The sequence below is a fragment of the Peromyscus eremicus genome, chromosome 13, assembly GCF_949786415.1.
Source record: "Peromyscus eremicus chromosome 13, PerEre_H2_v1, whole genome shotgun sequence".
Classification (NCBI taxonomy): Eukaryota; Metazoa; Chordata; class Mammalia; order Rodentia; family Cricetidae; genus Peromyscus; species Peromyscus eremicus.
Genome location: NC_081429.1, coordinates 43,025,272 through 43,049,567, shown reverse-complemented (window position 1 = coordinate 43,049,567; position 24,296 = coordinate 43,025,272). Strand labels below are relative to the sequence as shown.

At 36.3% G+C, this 24,296-nt stretch overlaps 1 protein-coding gene across 1 annotated transcript in view; it reads right to left on the bottom strand.

The window, feature by feature from the left end:
• Erbb4 (erb-b2 receptor tyrosine kinase 4) overlaps nt 1-24,296 on the bottom strand; it is a 708,187-nt gene that overhangs the window by 201,789 nt on the left and 482,102 nt on the right. The window lies entirely within an intron of this gene.

The following is a 24,296-nucleotide window of genomic DNA, read 5'->3' as shown; positions in this document are numbered from 1 at the left end:
CTGCAGGGACAGATAATTCCTGAAATGCTGGAGGCTACTGTTTATGGGAATGGAAACATGTGGCTTGTTATCTCCCATAAACAACTATTTGACACATCTGCACCAGATGTGCTTGATCACAAGTGGGCAGGAGGTTCACAGGCAGGAAATACATCAGGATGTAGGCTAGCCCCTGATCGGTTGTAAACTGGAGGTACATCAGGATGTATGGTTGTCCATGACTGGACCTGATGGAAAATACTTAAGCTGCTGCCTGGCCACTTTTTTTTTTTTCTGGGAAACCACAGATGGATCTGGCCATAGCCCATCCACCTGGCAGTATTTAATTAAAGCTTGCTTCAAATTTGACTTTAAACTGTGGTAGTGGGCTTATTCTCAATCTGTTGGATTAACACATCTTTTATTTTTATGAATGTGGGTTTTCTCTTGCTTTTTTAGTTTGTTCAGGGCTTAATCAATCTTGTCCGTGCATATTTCATTAACTTCTGCTCTCATTTCATGAGATCATGTCTCCTGCTGAATTGGGCTTGGCTTCTTATTCTGCTGCTCTTCTTGCTAGCTGCCTGTTTGGTTCTCTTGCACTATCCTAATTTTCTTGCTTATTTTTCCCTCTAGGATTTTAAGTTTTTAAAATCTCTGAGTTACTGATTTTCCCATTCAATTTGTTTTAAATTCTATGTCTTGAACTGATTTGGTAACTTTCTTTCAAATCTTAAATGAACTTCCTTATCTGTTTATGAGTCCCCTATTTGGTTATCATGGATCTTTTTAAGTAGGACTCTGAAATCTTCTTCTTGCATTTAAGCTTATCTTGTCATCTTTGTTTTCCAGGACTAAGAAGCTGTCAGCTTCTGGGGAGTCGTAGTGGAATCTTGTCTCCAGCTATTCTGAGTTTCTTTCTTGTGTACTTTCCGTCTGTAGAAGAGCATGAATCTTCCAGTTTGTAGGGGTGTTTTTTTGTTTGTTTTTCTCCTTTTTTCCACTTTTCTGCTTCTTTGATTTTATATGAGTTCCCCTAGAGGGTTGGACAGAGGTCCTAGTGTTAAATGCAGGAGTTACTGCATGCCTTACCTATGACCTTTTACTCATTTAGACACAGGGTGATAGGGGTTCTAAGCTCTACTCATCAGAACTCTGTACCAAGTTCTATCACAAACTTGCTGTGACCTGTACTGCTTCTGTCTCCTGTGGCTGCATAGAGATCTCACAGCTTCAAACTGTTGCTACACTTCTGCTGCAAAATTCAGTGCAGCTCTGCATCTGTCTCCCCTGTCCAACAAGTTCCATGTTCTTCCATTTTCTTCCAAGGACTTGGCTTGATTTCTTGCTCTATGGGGCTGCAGTGGCATGGGGGAATGATGAGTGTACAAACTAAACAACATTAGGATTCCTCACCCTTTCTCTGGCCCTGTACCTATGGAAGACTGAGCCATTATTCTCTGCTGGTAGATTGAGCTGAATTCAGCTGCTGTGGATCTCTGGGCCTTTCCATCAGACTTCTCGTTCCACAGTTACACTGATTGCTCTTCTAAGTAATGGCAGTGGCAGGGGTGTAGATGAATCTTAAAAGGTCTTATTAATTAAATCAAACCTGAAGACAGGTATTGGGGTGAATGCTGGAAGATCAGAGAAGCAGAACAAGCCACAGCTACCTTGCCTCACCAGTTCCTCAGCTGATCCTAGTTCCTCAGACTAGAAACCTCTGAGTCCTCATCCAGAATGAATCTCAGCTGAACTGCTTCTCGAAAGCCTGAATGCTTAACCAGCCAAAAGCTTCTAGTTTCTAGTCTTCATGTCTTATATATCTTTCTGTTTTTGCCATCACTCCCTGGGATTAAAGGCTCACTTCTTGGGATTAAAGGCGTGTGTCACCATGCCTGGCTGTTTCCAATGTGGCCTTGAACTCACAGAGATCTAGAGGGATTTCTACCTCTGGAATGCTAGGATTAAAGGTGTGAGTGCCACCATTTTCTAGCCTTTGTATCTAGTGGCTGTTCTGTCTCTGAACCCAGATAAGTTTATTAGGGTGCACAATATTTTGGGGAACACAATACCACCACACAGGGGACTGCAAGATTTGAAAATATATTGAGTTTAGATTCCTGTAACCCTCTCCTAGCCCTCACTGAGCTTTGCTGTGATCCAATTTCCTCTTCAGTGGCTAAGTTCAGCTTCCAGTTTGGGTTTCCAGGAGTAACAACTGTTTCTTTGTGGCTTTTACTGCTCTGGGTGCTTGGGTCCTCCAGGCTTCTCCCATTGCAGGTATTCAGTTCCTGGGTCACTGTTGGGTGTAATGATAGCCTTTCTGGCTCCCTTGTGGGAAAATCCCACCTGATCTTATTTCTACTTTCTATCCTGTTGCTTAGTTCGGAAAGGCACTTCCAGATGAAGAGGAGTTACCTGACGTCATACCTTAGCTTCTGTTCCAGTGATGGCACACATTGTTGATAAAAACATGAAATAGGCTGGATTCCTTTGATTGGCAATAGAGTAATATCATCTACAAAAAGTATGGATGTATTTACCCTCTGGCCTAACAATTTGACTCCTGAAAATTTATTGTATAGATTTATCGTCACACACTGAAATGAGGTAGATTCTTCATCCCAGCATTTCTTGCAACAGCAAATAAAGTCTAAAAATCCAAATTTCTTCCTTTTGATAAGTAAGCAGACCATCTCATAATTACACTACAAATGACCACTACAAATTCTTTTCGCACATTCATGTGATTTTCCAAAGAAGTATACAGGGCAAGTGCCCTTATCGCTGTCATTTTAGAGAAAAGAGAACTTAATTCAGAAAGGTTAAATAGCTTAGCCTTTAATTATAGCATTTGATGGACAGAGAAATGTGGATCTATGTATTTGAAGCCAGCCTGGTCTACATATTAAGTTCGCAGCCAGCTAGAGGTATAATAGTGAAACCCTGTTTCAAAGGCAAACAACAAAACCACCACTGCTAACAGGAGCAAAACATTAGCAAAGGCAGAGTAGCTTGGAAGAAGAGAGAACTGAAATTATAATCTTACCTTGTGCCTTTAGGAAGTGGCACCCTAAGAGGTTGGACTACATCCATGGAACCCTGAGGGTAGAACTGAGTTTTGGAAAGATATCTCAGTAAGTAAGTGTTGGTTTTCACAGACCAGGACCTTTGCCTTCACTTACACTTCTGTAAGTGGTGGGGGAAAATTTGAACTGCTTTTATTGTAAAAGGTGTGGGGAAACATATGTGTAACATTTATTATTTAGAGTTGATGTCAAATCTAATTATAAAAAAGGTACATTTGAATCCTGAAGGGCTACAATTGTAATTTCATCTTTGAAATAATCATGGGCAGCTATTGACCTAGGTAAGATCATAAACCAATACAATTTTGACCCAGTCACAAAGGTTTCTGATGTATCAAGTTGTAACATAAACTATTCACAAAATTGTTCATCTTTAAATATTGAAATGTACCAACTCAGAAAAAAATATCTGTGTTCTCTGAACTAACCCAATCAGCTTCCTTTTCTGTTTTTTCCTCCCTTAGGTTTATGTTTTAATTAAAATTCTGTATCCTTATCTAATAAATACACCTATGTAAGGGTGAATTTCTACAGGTATTTTAGAAGAAAAGTTGAAATTACAGTAAGTCTAAAAGCATAACTTTAGCTAACATCCCAAGAACTGAAGTGAATGCCAACATATAATTTTCTCAAATTAGCCCTTGTCCTGCTCAAAGCAAGTTTGTAGCCTTTATGATTTAATACACATCTACCATTTCCTCTTCACAACATCTAGTCTCATACAAAATTAATTTCAGTCACTTCCAAATTCTAATTCCCAAAGGTAGTAATCTGATTATGCATAGATAATTTTGGATGATTTATGATTTAGATTATATATCAAAGTGATCATGTGAATCTTAAATGATAGCATTCAATAATCTGAAAACATCTATTCAGACATATTTGTTCCAGCAGAATTCAAAGTTTATCTTTAAATGGAAACTATCACAAGGTTGATGACTATTTGGGTAGCAACATTTAAACGTTCATTTTAAATTTAATCCTTTTGAAAAAACTTGAGTTCAATTAATGAGAAAGAATACAAGATCAAACTGTAACCATGGTGACTTATAATCATTTTTGAGTTGTAAAAACAAATAACTGGGTCAATAAATAAAAATAAGTATTGATTTATGGCTATGAGATGCTAATGATTCCTTCCTTTCTCCTTTCTCCCTTTATTTTCCTCCTTCCCTGCCTCCCTGCCTTCCTGCTCTCCTGCCTTCTTATCTCCCTGTCTCCTTTTCTTCCTTCCGTCCTTTCTTTTTTCCTTCCCTTCCTGTTTCAGTCTTTTGCTGAGACTTAGGGTTTCATGCATGTTAGGCAAATATGTTTCCACTGAATTATGTCAACAGTTCTGTATGACCCATTTTAATGTATACAAAAAGTCTCTTTCCACAAAAGAAGTGGCTTTTCAAAAGAGGAGATGAATTTATAATTCAAATAGTGTGCAATTAGAATACAGAAATGCTCCCAGGATTATAATAAACACATATTTCAAGTGGTTGGCACCAAAATTACCCTTTGGAAATATTGTTCCTAATAAAGTAAATTTACTGACTAGTTACAGGGCAGGAGGTAAAAGAACCAAGGATGTTTTCAAACTTTTTGTACAGTAATGATAATAATTTTAATATTAGAATTAATTCTCCAAATATGATCACAAATACCTCTGTAATAAAGCTGGTTCCACTTTACTTACAAGGATCACTTCTGAGGTCTGTTATTATGATAGGACAAATCAAAACACTAAAATTCTTTTAGGCTCTTTATCAGATGAGTAAAGACATTGAGCCATCCTATATATAATTGCAGCCCTTCAGGTAATTGGAGCCTCATTATTTATATACTGAAACAAGCTACTTGGTTTTAACCAGAATGATGTGTAAAGTCAGTAGTTTCTGTTTGTGAATTTGACATAAATATTCTCTTATATGTCAAAAGGAAAGAGGGGGTTATGGGATGGAAAACACATAAAAGACCAGAAGAGCTCCATTTTGTTCCCCAACTTATCTCTCCAGCTTTATCTTTTGTCACATTACCTATTAATTATATTTTCAAATTGGCTCTTTGGAACTAGACTGAACCACACCCCTGTTTACATCACCGTGAAGCTGCATATGATTCTCTCCCACCATTACATACTTGATCTCTCAGAAACAAAAACTTATTCATTTGGTGTAGCCTGTGATTTATGAAATGCTTCCGTATCCTCTGGGTAGAATATACCTCTGTTCTTGGGCTCATACAGTAGGTCCTGTGTCAAATAGCATGTCCTATTATTCTATTGCGGCTTTTAACACAGTAGTGTTTCCTGCACATAGCAATGTTTCTCAAAACAAGATCATCTCACAGTTTTGTGAACTTTCATCCAAATGCTGTGACTATCACTTTTGTTAAAAAGTCCAAGGTATTGTGGTTGGATGAGACTCAATGTGAATACTGTCTGAAATGTATAAGCTATGGACCTTTATTTGAGATTATTTAAAACAAACAAAGTGCTTTCATCATTTTTAGGACATAAAGTATAACATCTTTTTTGTTGTGGTTGTACAGAAAGTATGTAAGTTATTAGTATCATGAATCATAATGTCTAGAATATACTGAGCACCAAGGAATAATGTCTGAAGATACACGAATGGAAAAGTTAAAGAGGCAAGGGGGATTGAAGGCTTCTAGAACATTTCAAAGGTTAGAAGTAGTAGCACAGCAGGACTGATGCATACATGAACTCATGGGAATGTGGCAGCGTGAACTATACCAGCACAGGTTCAAGGCAGATGAAGTCCATGAGAGGGAAGGGGGCATAGACACTGATCCCTACTCTTAACCAAGAAGTTATTTGCAATTGATATCTTCTGGGAAAGGAAAAATAATCAGGTTTCCCCAGTGGGTATATCAATCTCATGCCCTGGAATAGTTGGCCAACACAAAATTAAACTACATATTTTTGCTTGTTTAGTTGGTTTTTTGGGGGGTGCTTTTTGTCTCTGTGCAGTTTTTTGTCTTATTGATTTTGCGTTTGTGTTGATTTCCACCGTGTGTGTGTGTGTGTGTGTGTGTGTGTGTGTGTGTGTGTTTGTTTGTTTGTTTTTTGAGAGAGAAAAAACATAAAGTTGGGTGGGTAGGGAGGTGGGGAAGATCTGGGAAGAGTTGAGGGAAGGGACAACATGATGAAAATATATTGTATAAAAATTTTTAGAGAAAAAAATTAAAAGGTTGGATTGCTAACATTAGGGTAGAGAAATGAAAAGATCCCCTGGGATGGTCGTAAGAGATTTGCTGAGCAGTTCAAAGGTCAATAACATTTGTATCTTAATAGCACAATAGAAGTTTTGATACAATGATGGGCTGTGAGGACAGCAACTGGGCCTTGCTTTTTTGGCTTGGATAGCTCCTGGCTAGGGCACTCCTGCAAAAAGTTAACATGACAAATCACAAACCAGGTAATGGGAAAAAAAAAGTATTGACTCTGGCTTAAGAAAGGAAGTCGGGCTGTCACAGCTTACTGACTTGAAAAAAAGACAGGGCTCAGGGGTCCTAAACAAGGGCAACATGACATCTGATGTAGTGTGGAAATAAGATGCACGTAAAAGAGGCAATTATGATTATTAAGAAGAAATACAAAGTGCACTTTCTCAGATGTAAAAAAGAGTTTTAAAAAATCCAAGGCAAACCTACTTTACCTAAGAACATGTGAAGTGTCTAAAAATCTTTCTAAACCTATATATAAAGAATGAGCTCTTAGCCTTTTCTTCTCACATCTCCTGAATTTCCAGTATTTAATAATCATTCTGTTCTCTGAAGCAAAACTACAGCAGTTATATTATTTAATCTTGGATTCTCATAAATTAAAAATAACCTGGCACTTATCTAGCATTATCTGCCTCTATGCAAAGATCTAGTGATGATGCACATAATATATTCTAATTCACTAGTTTTGTCATTTTAAACAATTACAGTAAACAATTTAGTACTCTTAACTTGGCAGAAAGAGACATTTTCAAGTTAAGTCATGGCTTTGAATCCTTTTCTGTCACTTATATGCTGTAGGACCTTGGCCCATTCACAATCTCCCTCCAACCTTCAATCTCTTCATTCTGCAAACCTATTGCACAGATTATTGTGAGCATAAACAAGATAAAATACACAAAGACTCTGGTGGGAGTCCTAAACCACTGTCATTGTTAGAGAACCTAAATGTCTAAGAATAGTCTGAGCGGTCTGGTCTTTTCTGTCTCTGATTCCTTATGAGCTGTGTTAGCAGAGTAACTCTGGTGCTTAGGAAAAGACCAAGTCAGTTTTTCTTAACTGTGTCTACACTTCAGAGGTATTGCATATCTGCCGAGTGATGAAATCATGGTTGAATATTTTTCTGAACAAAGGATCTACAGCTTTCATCGAAAATTTCAAAGGAATCTCTGAACTGAGAAAATGATAAGAAACTTGCCTCGGGCTTTTTTTTTTTATTTGTGCCTACAAAGGAATTAATATTGGCATTAAAACATGACTGGCCATGCTAATTGTGAGTTACCTTCAGCCCAGTATGAGGATCTATTTTTTCCATTACTAAGCTTGCAAAAACCCAAATTCTTTTCCTTTTGTTTTTATTTCAAGTTACATTAGAGCTACCATGTTAACATTTAAATTATTCTGCCAATCAGAAGAGAGATGCTAATTGTCTTCTTCCATTCTTTTGTCTTTATAATCCTATAAAAATGAAAGAAACCAAATAGATTTTGGAATATCTTAATATTAGTGTTGGCCATGCCACTTGCCACACCGAGCAATTTAGATTGGACACACTAATCCCCTTAAATTTTTCTTATATTGAAGTGAAAGAAGATAATTTTTTTTGTTGTTTTTTCGAGACAGGGTTTCTCTGTGTAGCTTTGCGCCTTTCCTGGAACTCACTTGGTAGCCCAGGCTGGCTTCGAACCACAGAGATCCGAGTGGCTCTGCCTCCGGAGTGCTGGGATTAAAGGTGTGCGCTGAAAGAAGATAATTTTGAGATAGCTAGTTTCAGTGTTTTTCTGAGATATTTCTGCTGTTGGTGAACTCCTCACATAGAATGAAAAGCTACTATAGCTCAACATACATTTGATTCGATGAGAGGACATGATTATCAGTGTAAGATCCTTATAGCGTTCAATAAGCAATGAACTTATTGTTTGTCAATTGTCTGATGATATTCTTCCCAAGGGATGCTTTTCCCCAACACTGTGAGAATATTGCATTGTTAAAATTGGAGGACACATCCTTCAATTTGCTTCATAAGTTTTAATAAGAGGAAGACAAAGTATGAAGGAGTTATAGGGTGTTTTTAAATTTTAAGTTTCCTGTAGGCTACACATAAAGATTTTGTCTATTCCTTCCCTAAATCTCAGTAAAATGAGAGTGGAAGTACAAAAAAAGGAAAAAAAAAAGACAAATATGACAGTGATGGAATAGTGAATGACAATATACGGCAGCTAGGCACTGTGGTCTATTCCTGGCATTCCTGTTCCTGGGATGCAGAGGCAGGAGGATGACTCTTATTCAGCCAAAGACTCATAGTAAGATCCTTTCTCTAAAACCAAACCAAAGAATGAACAAATTACAGGACAATGGAAGAAGTAGCCAAAATGAAACCTGAAAGCAAAATGCCAAATGCTGACAAGGAGCTGTCAGAAGTATAAAAAGCTCATTTGATTGAAGAGAAAATATGAAGATAAAACTGAGGACCGTGCTCCCAGTAGTTGAAGTTGAAGATGGAGCCAGGACCAGTAATACTGATTTAAATCCGTCAAGATCCAACTAAGTTGACTTGTTGCCTGCAAGCCCATGGTAGCATGTGATTGGTCCTCTCCATCTTCATAAGAACCTAGTTGAATTTAAATATGGAAACCGAACAAAATAAACACTTTAGTTAGGGATGCCAGGAACGCTGAGATTGAGTGGTATGACATTAACTATAAAAAGATCTTGTTTATTTTTTATTTTTAAAGTAAACAATCATGACCCGAATGACTTGAGGCATTTATAAATGATTTGATAGTTAGGTGTCTAAATTTGCCACCAGACAATAGGTAGATGGTGCTATGAAAAGGTAAGTGACCATGGAAAGTATTTCTCCTTTAACATGAACACTGTGTTCCACTTTTATGTGGAGGGCTCTGCATAGACACCAAAAGAGGAAGGAGTTTCCTACAGGCACTGGGGATGGGAAGGGAGTCTTATCAGTGTGCATGTGTAGACATGTAGAGCAGTCTGCCTAGCACAGGCTCAGGACATGGTTGATTATCCATGATCTTTAAGCCTCAGCATGACAACCTTTATAAATTCCTTTCAAAGAGAAAATTAGAGTCACGCTCGTACATATGCCTGGACTCTCCAAAGCATGCTCAAATACTTGCACTCAATTGCCGACTTAAACTCCACTTAGACCTCTAACATCATTCATATGCTTGGAGTATTCTGGCCATCCAATGCTGGTATCTGCACCCCAGTCAGTAATGAGCTGCTTTTTATGTGCTTAGCCACTCAATACCCTCTGGCTAAACCAACAAACTCTACTCTTACAACTTCCACATCTCAAAGAGAGTCTGAACCTTATTACGTTCATTCTTTTTGATTCATCCTCCCTCGCTTCTTGGTAGAATGTGGAACCCTCATCTATCTTGTAGTTGCTCTAATGCCATATTTAATAATTTTTCAAACTAAACTTCACCTACTTAACCCACAGTGTGGTTCTTTTCTCTTGACTGGACCATTGTAATCACTGGTATACTTCAACTAAAACGAAAGAGTAAACAAGGAATAGGAAAAGAAAAAAAAAAAGGCATCCAGGAAGTAAATGTTTGAATCAGCTGAGAGGCAAATCCCAGTTCTGCATAACAAACAAGGTAGGGTCCTAAAATCATAGGTGGATTTCCAAATTAGGCTCCAATTATAGTGAAAGGGTGGAATTATGAGAGGACAATTCTCCCAGGTAAGAGAACAGAAAAGAGTAACTGATAGATTTCCTGAAGTATCTAATGAAAGAGATTTCCAAAATACAATTTAGAAGAACAAAGATGAAGGGATATAGAACAAATAAACAATTTCTAATGCAACAAATTATCTACAGTGAATAATACTTACATAGCAATATATTGAAAAACAGTTGTCATATAGACTGAAAGTATGATACAAATATTATACATGGAATATAAGTGAAAACTACAGGAAACAAACCAAGAACGCTACATCTTAACTTTGCATAGTTTATTAAAATTAAAATAAATGAATCAGAAATGACAAGGTAAGTATAACTTCAGAAACATAAAGATCATTATCAGAAGTAACAGCTTACAGAGTGATATCTAGGAAGGAAGCCCCAAGAAGAAACTCAGAAGGAAAAGGCTGATTAAAAACAATATTTTGTCTTTTTTTTTTTTTTTCAATTGCGTAGCCTAGGCTGGCCTTGAACTCATGATCCTCCTGCTTCTGCCTTCTTCAGCAAATCCTACCGGTGGGCACCACCACAACCGGCCAATATTATGTCTTATAGTACTATGTATTTTGTATACATTGAGTGAGTCTAAATTTGTATATTTATAAAGTACATCTCTATATTGCTCTGATAAAACAAGGGGAAAAATCTCAATAAAAGTTTCTATTACAAAAGGTGGAAAGTAATCTTTTTTAAAGAATTAGTGGTGACAAACTTGGCTTTTCTTTTTCACACAATGAATTCTATTTTGTTAATTCTGTGCCTCATCTGCACCTAGTCTAATCTCATTGCCACACAGGGGATGTTGTATGGACCAGTCTGTTGCTGTAGTTTGCCACAGCTAGCAATAACTAAATACAAAACAAAACAACAACAATAAAACAAATAAATTAATCAACCAACCTACCAAACAAACCCAAAACACTAGTAATTCTTCAACATATCATTGAAATGTATGGATGTTTATTTATAAATATAAATGGTTTAATTAATACCTTCACATATTAATGTTCACATATTAAACCATGATAATTAAAAAATAAAGGAAAACAAATAAAAGAATGGAAAAGCAAGGGGTTGGGGATTTAGCTCAGTGGTAGAGCACTTGCCTAGCAAGTGCAAGGCCCTGGGTTTGGTCATCAGCTCTGAAAAAAAAAAAAAAAAAGAATGGGAAAGGAGCCATGATAGCAATATCCAGTTTAAGGTGAAATCATAAACATTCTTTGGCCTTTTTTGCCAGATCAGAAATGCTTTTAATAGCCCCTCTTGGGTGCCACTAAACTCTTGATTTGCCCAGTGAATGTCATGATGAAACTGTTGGGCTTTTAGTATCCATTTGTTTAAAAATAGGGCAGTGTCTTTTTATTGGGTGTAGGAATGAGCATAATTGCAATATAGGTCAGAGAATCTTTGCTTCAATCCCTGCTGTGGAGTTACAGGTGAGTGGGGCTCTTTACACAGGCTGGATAGATACTAAAGTGACAGACCTCCACCGAGCTAGAGATTTCCTAGTTCCAGGTCCCACATGAGGCGCAGATATATTCCTGTCATATGAATCCTCTGATTTCTTTAAATTGTTCAACAGAATGTATTTAATGTATTTTTTTTTAAATTCAGCTTTAGAGGGCCTCATATTTTTTAAGTAAATTCTACTCTCTGAAACTATACATCACTTTATGAAATTTCATATTTTCTTTTGACACACTGTAGATCAAGCCTGTGGTCTAATATATAAGGTCAGTTGATGTTGCAATGGCAAATTAAAAATGCCACTTATCAGTGATGGGATGTAAATATATTATTACTTTCTGTAAGGTGTTATCATAGTAATCAACACCCTGAAAGAAATATAATTTGAGAGGCAGCTTATTCAAGCATAGAGGGTCATAGGATTTCTCCCAAGCTTAATTGAGCTTCTAGCTACTTTTTGTTTTGTTTTTGTATTTCTCTTAAAATGATGATACTGATTTTGTTCTTACTTCCAGAAAAACATTACCTTAAAATCATGCTACTGCCCCTTATTAAATAAACATGCATTCTTGAATTTACTTACTTGAGAAGGACAAACCCAAATGATAAATATCTCTCAGTAATCGTTCAATGCTCATCATTTATGAATACTTGATGATCCAATGCTGATTTGTAAGTCAAACAGTTTAGGCATGCCAGTATTTACATTCAGTCTTAACTTCATTACATAAAGCACTTGTAATGTAATATCTCATGACCAGAACAATGGAGAATAACATAGACTCATGGTACATAAAATGTCATAGTTGGCAAATACATATCGTTAAACAGAGTGCTTGGGTGACTTAAATACCAGAACTGTCTTTCATCACATTTTGATTGGCTGACCGTTAACCTTGACCCAACATTGTCTTGTCTGGAATGTATTTCATTTAAGGTGGTGAAAATGTCTTGAGTTGTTAGCAGACATACCTTAAAAGCCTCCCTATTCTATCCATATAATAGCAAATTGGCAAGTGTATTAGCCTTCAAAATGGAAGAACGTCGTATCTATTTGAATTGCTAATTTAAAAAAAGAGACATGCTGAGAAAATTCTGAAATCATAGGAAGTTCCTAAGCAGAGGATTTTATTTTCTTGGCATTAAATATGCAAGTCTCTCTGCTACCTTACACTTTAAAAGCTAGATGGTCTTTGTTGCTTTAGTAACATAATGAATGGAAGTAAACTCATTCAACACACCTGGAGCACAGTGAACAGACATCACAAAACTGTTTCTCTCTTTGTTCCTCTGATTCATTTTAAGAAGTTCAAGTTAATGAAAGTTAAGAAGGGAGATGCAACTTATTGATTAGAAATGAACACTTGTGCATAAGCCTTATAATGAGATATGCATTAAATGGATTAGGGGACTGGTCTGAATATCACATTCACTACTCCTAGGAAATGATGCATTGCCAAGTTATGGGGAGATGATATAGGGATAATGGAGACAAAGGTCTTTTCTAACTGAATGGGGATATTTGAAGGCCCACTTTCATGCAAAATATGCCAAGGTGCAGCCTTTTATTTTCCTTTTCTTTTTCTTTTCTTCAGAGACAGGACTTCTCTGTCTAACCGTCCTGGCTGGCTTGGGACTTGGTTTGCCAACTATGCTGGCCTCGAACTCACAGAGTGCTTGGATTAAAGGTGTGCATCACTATTGCCTGACTATGCAGTCTTAACATCCTGTTCTAATCTTCTTTATGTTGATCTGATAAAATGTTCTGACCAAAAGCAACTTAGGGAAGGGAGAAGTTTATTTGGCTTATACTTCCATGTGAAGTCCCTCAGTGAGGGAAGTAAGGGAAGGAAATGGAGTAGGAGATTGAAGCAGAATCCATGGGGGAACCCTGCTTATTGGCTCTCTCTCCAGCTCCCTCAAGTCCGGTCTCAGCTAGCTTCCTTACACAGCTCAGAACCACCTGCCTAGGTACTGATCATATCCACAATGTACTGGGATACAATTCATCAATTCATAACCCATGCAATCTGCCATAGGACAGTCTGATCTAGGCAATTCCTCTTAGATGTCTTAAGACTAAAGAGGACACCATCTGAAGTCAATCAATCTCATGGGACACATTCTAGAACTAATTTTCTCTTAGGAGCTCTACAGATACTGGAACTGATTTTTATCATACTCAGTTTTATGCCTTGTTTAACAGTGTACCATTTTGAAGGGAACATGATGCAAAATGGAGTTATGAATGGAGAATGAATACATGCTTTTTCCTTGCATTTCAATAGATTGTGGATATATATTTTCAAAGAAATAGTAAATATTATTCAAAATGTTATATAAATAGTATATATACCAGAATATACCAGAATTAGAAAGAAGAGTATTTTATATTCCTGTAACACTTAACATATAAAAACTTACTTTTCATCATAAAAACATTAGCTCAGTGACTTCCTATTATTTTCATTTTTCAAACTGAGATGTGCTGCCAATTGGATTTTTAGAATAAATGTTGCAGAAACAGAGTTTAGATGAAGACATCTAAACATACACTCTCAATTCAGTACCTCTATGCAATGGGTCTTTTATCTGGTACTTACAATACGATCATTGAAAGACTCAAATAGGAAAAAAAAAATGGTTCACTATGAAAAACCCCTACAGATGTCAACAAGATGTTGAATGGAATTAATTAAATTTTAGTCACAGATGGTGGGTGAATATCTCTGGACAATGGATGAAGCATTAAATAATGGAGTGATAATCTATAATAACAATTTTGTTCACTTTAGAAGCAGCACAAAGATGGTATGCCTCATTAGGAAAGTCCGTTACCACATTTCAGTTAGAAAATGCTGCCAGCAGAACTGTATCCAAACTGTTTATAAATATTTCAATTCCCATTTGTAAACAGGAATGCTATTTCCTTAACAGTTGTACATACTCACAAAACACATAAATATAAATGTGCTATGCAGAAAAATTACTAAATATGTAAAGAAGTAACAAGAGACGATAGCTAGCTTGAAAAGAAACAAATTAATGTTTTTGCAAACCACCATTCTTTTCTTATAGGTAGTTATTTTCCATGACAATTAGAAAGCTAAGCGGAGACTCAATTTTTCTCTAATAAACTTGTTGGTAATAGCTACAGGTCTAAAGAATATAGATGAAAGTTATAGTTGTTATTAGAGATAATTATGTATAAAAAAGGAATCAACAGAATCATTAGCATCTTTTCAGTGGTGCTGAGGAGATGACACAGTGCCTAAGGGGCTGGCTGCACAAGTGTAAGGACCAGAGCTTGGATCCCTGAACTCACGTAAGAAGCCAGTAGATGTGGCAGCTACCTAAATTCCTGGCGTTTGAGAGGCAGAGGCAAGGATCTTTAGAGCAAACTGCTTCACCAGACTCACTAGACTTGGCAAGATACGGGTTCAGAGAGAGACCCTGTCTCAATAAACAAAATGGAGAATCATCAAAGAAGACATATGATGTCCATGTTAGCCCTCACCACACACAAGTGCACACACACCGTCAAGTCATGGATACACACAGATGCACCCACATGCATGTAGGCAGGCATAATATTGGTTCCATCCTGATGAATCATGGCTTTGTTATCAGAAATTTACCTTCATTAAAGTTAGAGTTACATCCTACTAACTATCTTCCCAACGCTTTGATTTACATAGACAACAAGGGACTCTGTGTATAGCAGACACTTCATAAAACATGCTGAAAATGAATGAAGTAAAAATATTTTACTTTTCCAAACACAAAACCAATCTTTCCTGAAGATTTACTATGTAGTGTGTGCTATTGTGAAGATTAGAATATATTAAATAGTCAACCCAAAAAGCATTTAACATCTTGCTAAGGATGCAAAAATAACATACCTCCAATTAAAGAATGATAAAATAGTATATTTATACCCTAACAATGCATTATAAATTTAACGGAAAATGAGACAAAAGAGGCACATTGAATGAAATTTACTCTCTTTTTAAGTTAGCATTATGTGAAAATTAGGGAACATAATATTATCCCATTCTAAAGCATCTCAATCCAATAATAAAAAAACCTTTTTCTTTCTTGAGAATATAATGATGTGTTCACTAAATAAATGGATGTTCTACAATTCAAAATGATATTATTTACAGGACCTTGACTCTATTTTAAGTATATGACAATAACAGTTTTCTGATTTTATAAGCAAACTCCTAGTGTCTGCATACCTCCTAATATGCTTGTGTGTTTCCTACAGTTAATTTTCCACATGGTGGCTAGAGCTGACAAAATTTTAACATGCTGCTCTGATTTACTTATTGTTTGTATGGGTTATAGCAAAACTATTCCTGATTCTCTGACATTTTCTTGTAAGGATAAGAGGAAATTACAGTCAACAGAGCTAAGTCAAGTGGACCCTAGATCTTAATTATAAATTGTCAAAAATAATAGAAGAAAAAAAAAAAGGAAAAAGGAAAAAAATATAACTGGCTCCCTTGGCTACTTCCTTACCAGGAAACAAATGCAGAAGGAAAATTCATCTTTGAGATAAATCCCAAATGCTTCATTTTCATTTTCCTGAAGTTAACTTTCTCACCTAGCTAAGCAGCATTTTCAGCTATTATTAGCGATGGGCCAATATCAGCTGACCAATATCCGTCAAACTCTTCCATTCAATGAGCTTAGGGACTCCCAAGGAGCTGCATGTATGCCGACTTCTGCTTATAGCTTCTAATTATCTTCTAGCGGATAATGGAATAGTTAAGTTCAGGGAGGTTAGATTAAACTTGTAAGTGGATCAAAACCCTAGATAAAATTACAGTAGCAAAGCTTGCTACGTGTGCCCTAAGGTTTTTTGTTTTGAGATGAAGGGCCCTCACTGATCACATCTATGAAAAATGGGTTTTCTAATTTTACTGCTTCAGAAATACTTCTTTTTTTTTCTGTTCTTACCATGACTGTTGATATGTGTCAACTCTAGACAGTAGGTGTATGATAGGCTCCTCGGTGATGGTTTCCTGGGGACTGCAATGGCCTTTAGACATATTTTTAAAAATCTTGATGTCTATTCCTTCCTGGACAAGAATATCAAACTATATACTGTATGCAGGCTGAGTTATTGTTTGAACAACTAAAAGAAGTATGGAGTCAATAGTAACTAAGATATGAACAGTGGGTATGATGGAACTGAAATGTCCAGGGAATACTGTGAACCTAATATCATTTTTTAAGGTTATAAGCATTGATTTTTCTCATCTGTGTAGAAGAGTGAGTGACAGAAAATTTCACAAGGAATAATAACTAACAAGAAGGAAGTGACAGACCATCAGCAGGACGTCTAAAGGAAGATTCAGCTCTCCGGCAAAACTTAATTATAAAGATTATATCTTACATTTAAAAATTGGGGAGAAATTAGAATACAAACAGGACTGTATGAAAAATTGTTCTTTTCAGCCTAATATCTAGGTGACAGTCACTTCACATGTGATCCAGGATTACTTACTACTTTTTTTGAAAGTGAAGTTAAGGTCTAACCATTAAGATCCCTGACTACCTGGTCTTCAACTGAATAAATACTTCAGAGACTGTGCCCTATCTTTAAAGATGGCAGCTCTCGAGGAGTCATGAAACCAGAGACTTCTTTGATAAACTCTGTGTAACCAGGTGAAAATCACCCCATTGCCAACTGACTAGGAGTACAACAATCTTTGCTTTGGCAAGAGTGATGTACCTGATAAGACACAGAGATGAAGTGAACTAGAATAGAGAATTATTTTACGAACTTGAGAAAACTATTCCAACAAAAAGTTGAAGACATCCTTGTTAAGTACACACTTTTGTAGTAACAGCAACACCCAAACATGGTCATTCTAGTCAACGAATTCCCCATGATATCTTGATTTGCAAAGGCACATTTACAGAGAATGAGACAGGGTATACAGTTATCACTTATTACATATCACAGTTAAAGTAAACACATATCCACTCCGAGAGGTTGGGTTACATATATATTTACTGTTAATATATGTATGTATATACCATTGCATGTATCACAACATTGTAATTCTTCTTTCTAGGACCAAATTGCTTCCCTATGAACAACTAAGTTAACACTAGGTATGTAACACACACCAAAATATTTGCAAATGGCACTTTCCTCCTGAAATTATTGCATGTTTTTTGAATATATAAACAGATCATCAACAAGGTTTGATATTTCCAAAATTATTTGCTGGAGGTTTTTTTGCCCCATGAGCAAATATTCTCTCTTACTCGCTATCTCTTTTTCTCTCCCTCTCTCCCACCCCTCCCCGTGTGTGTGTGTGTGTGTGTGTGTGTGTGTGTGCATGTGTATGTGCTTGCATGCCTTAATTGAGATGTCAGAGGTTAACCTCAGGGATTTTTCTTCAGGTGTCCTACACCATGCTTTAAGAGGCAGAGTCTTTCATTGGCCTGGAGCAGCTAAGTGGGACCGACTGACTGGCCAGCAAGCCCCAGGCATCTCTCCCCATGTCAGTGCTAGTATTACAAGTATGCCACCAAACTGGCTTGATGTGGGTTCTGTGGACCAAGTTCAAGTCTTCAGAGTTGTTAAGACAAGCCCTTTACTGATGAGCTATTTCCTCAGCCTCTACAGTTGTTATTTATGAGCATAAAGTATTTATTACAAATGGTGTCTCCTGGTGTTACAGTCAAGCTGAATAGCATTCTTTGTTAAGTTATCGTAATTATGAAATACTGTTCAGATTAGACTCAGAAACAGCACATGATCAGTGTAATTCTCTTTCCTCTCTGTATGACAGTAACAATCCTCTTAATCAGATATAAAATTCACCAAGTTATAGAGTTGGGAGAGCTGGAAAATTACACATCCAATAGACTACTGATTTGTAGTTAACAAATTTAAATTCTGATAGAGTAGACTATGAGCTCTTGAGACATTTCCTCTCATTTACACAAATTCAAGAAATGTTTTTGAGAACAAAAAGCTTATGAAGCCACATGTTAAGATTTACAAAGAACAACCTGCTTTGGATTTGGGGAGTCCCTTTCGGGTGATTCAAGAGATAAAATAAGCCAGTTGGAATATAAAACTTGTCAAGTACTTTATCTAGTTTCAAACCCTTGAGTACCCCTTAAGGCAATCTTTAAGGCTCAGGATTTTGGAGCTACTGAATTCAGTTAACTGTTACTGGCAATGATTTATAGTGACTATAATAAATTATATTTTTCCAATTTATTTTTGTCCAAATCTTCAATAATTCATTTTTTTTTCTTTTTTAGCAGGACCCATCCTTGCATGTTTATTGCTGTCAAAATAGAAGGAAACAGACAGGCAAAAAGTAAAATTGTAGTGGGAGAACAAGTATTATGCAAAAATTACTACAGACGACTCTAGTAATTAGGAAGAAGATGTTAAAAAAATGAAACCTATTGAAATAAATGAGGGGAATCTTCATGTAAATCTTTGAGAGGACCCCTAGCCAAGGTCCTCTACTGGAACCATGGTGAGTCGCCAGTGTCCTAGACACATGGGGAAAATTCCATCATTTGTTAGTCCACAAAAAAGCCTTCAGAGAACACATTAGTCCTTTCCACAGGGTCAAGGGTCAAGGGGGAGGGCATTTCTCTGGATCTGTTTTATGCTCTAGATATAAAATTGATTTATAGTAATAGATTAAGGATTAAAATATGAAACTAAGCCGGGTGGCCGTGGCTCACGTCTTTATTCCCAGCATTTGGGAGGCAGAGCCAGGCATATCTCTGTGAGGTCGAGGCCAGCCTGGTGTACAGAGTGAGATCCAGGACAGGCACCAAAACTAACACAAATCAGGAATTATTAAAAATCAATTATGCTTGAACAGAAAGGGCTTATGGGCAGAAAAACATATATTTCTAACATGTAGGAAGAAAACCTTTTGGATAAATCAACTGACAATGATGGCATTTCTTTCTTTCTTTTTTTTTTTTTTTTTCTTTTTTGGTTTTTCGAGACAGGGTTTCTCTGTGTAGCTTTGCACCTTTCCTAGAACTCACTCTGTAGCCTAGGCTGGCCTCGAACTCACAGTTCCACCTGCCCCTGTCTCCCGAGTGCTGGGATTAAAGGCATGTGCCACCACTGCCCGGCATGATGGCATTTCTTAACCATGCTTCTGTTTTGTGCTTTCTGTTCAAAGAATTAGAATCAGCAAACAAAACTCCAGGCTGCTAACACAAAGAGAAATTCTGGGTTGAGAAGTCTTTATAATTTCAAGGGACCCTATTAAAAACATGGATGAGGTCATATTTATAAAGAGGTGAGATAGAGTTTTATCATTTGGGCAGGCAATGTGGAGCAACTATGTATATTGAAAACAGGTCTATATCCAGGCACTGAGAGTTTCTTTTCAGGTTTGCCTATTGCTAAGAAGCAGGGAGGTTGAAGACGGATGTAGGAAGGCCATCAAACTGACAGGTCAGCATGCGTAAGGGTGTAGAGAGAGGTGAGGCTAGGTGGCAGTCATGGCCACTATGATACAGAAAGACACTGCAAAGTAAATGAATGGGCAATAAAATAGACTTCACATGAGGTATTTCTGCTGAACAAACCCAATCAGATAAGCTGTAATGGAACCAGTTTCTTTAGTCACCAGGATGATTCTCTTTTTAACTTTTTTAATAGGGCATCAAAAGATGAAAAATGCTGTTTCAATGGAGTCTTATATTCTCTCTGGAAAGACATCATTTTATTTTTAGAATAAAGAAAATTCCCAGAACTTTAAGAACTATTTATTTTTATTTATTATTTATTACTTATATTTTTTTTCCTAAGGACAATAATAGTTGTTAACTGACTTTGGAAGATCATTCCTGCAATATGGGGCTTTAAAAAATTCTGGAATATTTTCTTCTAAAATTTACAAATTGAATTAATATACAAAAATGACCAAATTTATGTGGACAAATATGTAACAAGATTAAATAATGTGAATTTTTAACATTAAGTTGTTAATATGATGCAGAATCTAAAAGTCATCATTAACAATATGCACTCACACAAAGGAAATTTTGTAATGTGAAAAAACAGAACCAAAATTTTCACATCATTTTGCAAGGTTGCTATAATCAGAATAGATTATATGTTTCTCACCCCACTCACATAATGACATCAATTAGAACTGGAAGAATTGACTCCCACCAAGATCCTGAGGATCACAAATATAATACAGAAAGGATAAACAAAAATCATGTGAATATTACTTCAGTAAAATACCAAGATGGGTAAGATAAATAGAAGTCCTTGTGGTGCAGCAAAAATAAAATGATTTTTCCCTGACAAATGATGCAATTTACACAATAAAGTAAGGTCACATGAAACACCATTTCCAGAATCACCTGACCATGAACTGTATTGTAAATGTAGCATGGGAAAGCTGGACCTGGAGCCAAGCAGATTCACATAAGCTCTGAGCCTGTATTGGAAGACCATCCCTAGAATTTAGCACAATTATACAATTTATTCCATTCCCAGCTTATTTTTTAAGAAAACAAATAACTTTGTTAAAACATTTTAAAGCAATCTCAACAGATAATGAGCTTAGATGTCCTGGAAAAAAACAGAATGCTGGACACTCCAACACAGTAAACCAACAGTCTGACTCATTTTCCAGGACTCTTTTCTTGGGTCTTGAGTGTGTATCTTCTACACAATTTGATGTATTTTTTAAAAATACAAAAAAAAACCAACCCCACAAAAAACAAAATACCAACAACGAAAAACCCCAAAGAAATCTCCTAGTAGCTTGCATTTTCCAAGAGAAATTGCACTACTTGAAACAAAAATTAAGAGTGTCTATAAATGCGGGCATCCTTCTTATGAAGGTAAACCTTTAGAGTCCTTTCCTTAATGTCATTCAATGTGATCTTCCTTTATGGGAATGAAGAATGCACTGGCCATTCAATAGCAGCATGTTATTATTGTCATTATGAATCCATTAGACATGTTCAGGCGAGCTAAGTAGCAGCCCTGTGACCAAATTCTCCTTCCGCTGCTTTTAGTGAAACATTTGATAAAATACTGTCTGCCCCTGATTTACTTTGTGCTTGTGGTAAAAATTTAAAGAGAATAGAAGAGTCTTTTCTTTGTCCTTGGATATCAATAGGGGTGTTAGTTGTTGGTGATGAATTTTGATTATTAAGCTGCAGTGGTTTTTTTTGTAATCTGTTTTAAAAAACAGGAAAACACGTAAATATATATTCATATCATCATTATAAAATGTGTAATATTCTGCTATAGAGGTAAACAGTATTAAATGTAAAGGTGGCTAATGCTTAGTAGGTATTAATAGTTTCCATTTTCTTTGTAAATTTTAGCTTTTTTAAATCCAATGATATATAAAAAATATATACACACATAAAAAGAAATACACGCAGACATTGGTGTGCACAAGATATGCATGGTATGCTTTTGGAGGATCTTATTTTTGTTTAACAGCTCTCCTGGACACTTTATCATGTTGCTACACTAGCTGGTGGCCAGGCACTTCTTGTTGCCAAGTGGTTTTTCTTGCCATTGCAGCCTATTTCTGCCATTCTCAACAGGTCAGTCATGAAGATATTAAGGGTCCCCTTCTCCTTAACCACGAAACAATGGTATAGAGATGGCACAAGGGATCTAATTTTCTCATTCTCCCAGCAACTGTCAAACCAATGCAGTTTAGGAGAATAGCATATGGGCTTAACTCTCCTAACCCTTGAGTAGGATAAGTAGTACTAGACTGTGGAGCTTCTCCAAAAGAGAGAGGCCACAGGCAATACTACGGTAGGTAGTAGTCATCTTGTCTCATTTCCATATTCTGCTAATGATGAGTCAGTCAACTCTAGCATAAATTACTTCTACTCAAATAATTATTTCATGAGTAGCTTGTGCTTCTGGAAGACCCCAGACTAAGACATATACCAAACATACTGCTTTTACTATGACTGGGTGCCTTGTCATTTCTTCTCTGTCCTGTGGCTCAACTTGCATACAGTTTTGCTTACATGGACCTTCCCTTTAGTCTTGAGCTCTTATAAATACTTAAAATGCTCTGCAAACACCGTGGATAATTTACAAATGAAGGTACAAAATGTTTACATGAAAGTTATGCTAACTTACTTAAATACTGCATTCACCATCAATGCTGATGTTAAAATGATTTTATTCAGTGTGATACTATCCTTCCAGTAGTTTAAAACAAGTCACCAAGATAGCAGAAAATATTTCTACCTTGCACTTTTCAAAACAGCCAGCAAGCTGTTAATTCTCTAGCATCTATCCAAAGGTAGGAAAGGCATATCAAAAAAGAAATTCTTATTTTTTATCTTAAAAAGAAAAAACATATATGTATATGTATGTCTGTTAGTTACCAAATCCATCACCCATCTAGGAAAATGACTCCTTTCATGGCTCAATCAGAGTCTCATCTGAAATTCAACAGGAAGCTAAGACTTCAAGCTTCTGCCCTGCTCCTGTTTCCATGGGAATAGGCTTCAGATCAAGAGGGAGGGGAGTGGATGAATGGGGTTAGGAGCTTTCAAATAATCATTCGAAATCATGATGAGGTTTTCAGAGCTTCTTTTTATGTGATTACTTTGTAGCCTCTTAACCCCCTTTGGCCAGACTGTTTCCATGGAAATGTGACTGTCCAAGCCTCCAGCAGAGATTATTAGCACTCTTGTGAATTACAGCTTTGGTTGTAGCTCAAGGTGGCCAAGCTTGATCTTCTATCAGTTTTATATATGAACCTCCACTTTTTATTTACTGTAAGTTTTCTTTGTAATTTCTATTTAATTTGAAAATTTCCTCCCTGAGTTTATAGCTATGATCTGGGTCAACTTGAATGATTAGGGCATCATTGAAAAAGTCATCAATTCTAAATAGTAACATTGGAGGCAGACATTTGGCTGCAGGGAGTGTAATAACCTTTAACTACCTGCAGAAAAAGATTTAGTTATTGTATAAGTAATACTTATTATACAAGTGTTGCTAGTGAGGCCAGAAGGGTGGCATTTTAATTATTTAGCAACTAATACACACAGAGACCATTCTCTTGAGCTGCATGCTTGTATCATTCTCAGTCCTCCTATGTAATAATTAACAAAAAATTAAGCTAAAATAGCATCATAAAAGATGGTTAGAATTATTATCAAGGTTCTCAAGGTCATATACTGAGTTTCTTTAAACCTGCAAAGGACCTTTCCAAAGAGACTGGCTAAGAATATATAGCAATCTGTTTTGAAAAAAATCAAAGTGCATATGCTTCTTACATCCTTTTTCATGTAAAGGTCACTTTAAAATCAAAATCATTCTTATTATTATTGAAGACATTATGCTAAAAGACAGAGAAAGAATGTATATGGATCTATTCCAGAATCCCCAGTAAGATATCTTGTGTTCAATATGAAAAAAATAACAGCAGGCTACACACATAATTTTATTCCACCCTTCTCTCTAAAATTCTAACAGCACAATCTACAACTTTTGCTGAGGGAAATCTTCAAGTTCTGATTGACCTCATCAAGTACTTTCATTCATTCACCTTTTTTTTTTATTCTGTAGTTGAAGCTTTTACCATAGTCCTGTTTGATGAATCTGAATTGAAAAGAGTAAATATCACTTGAGAACTTAAGTTTTAGTTAGGTTCCTGTTGAAATATAGGAAAGACTAACTGGAACACTAACTTGGTTGTTTGTTAGCTCAATAAATTATAAATACAAGAAGTAAAGCATCCTGATTAATTTTTCCAAGCATCCTCAAACTTCCAAAA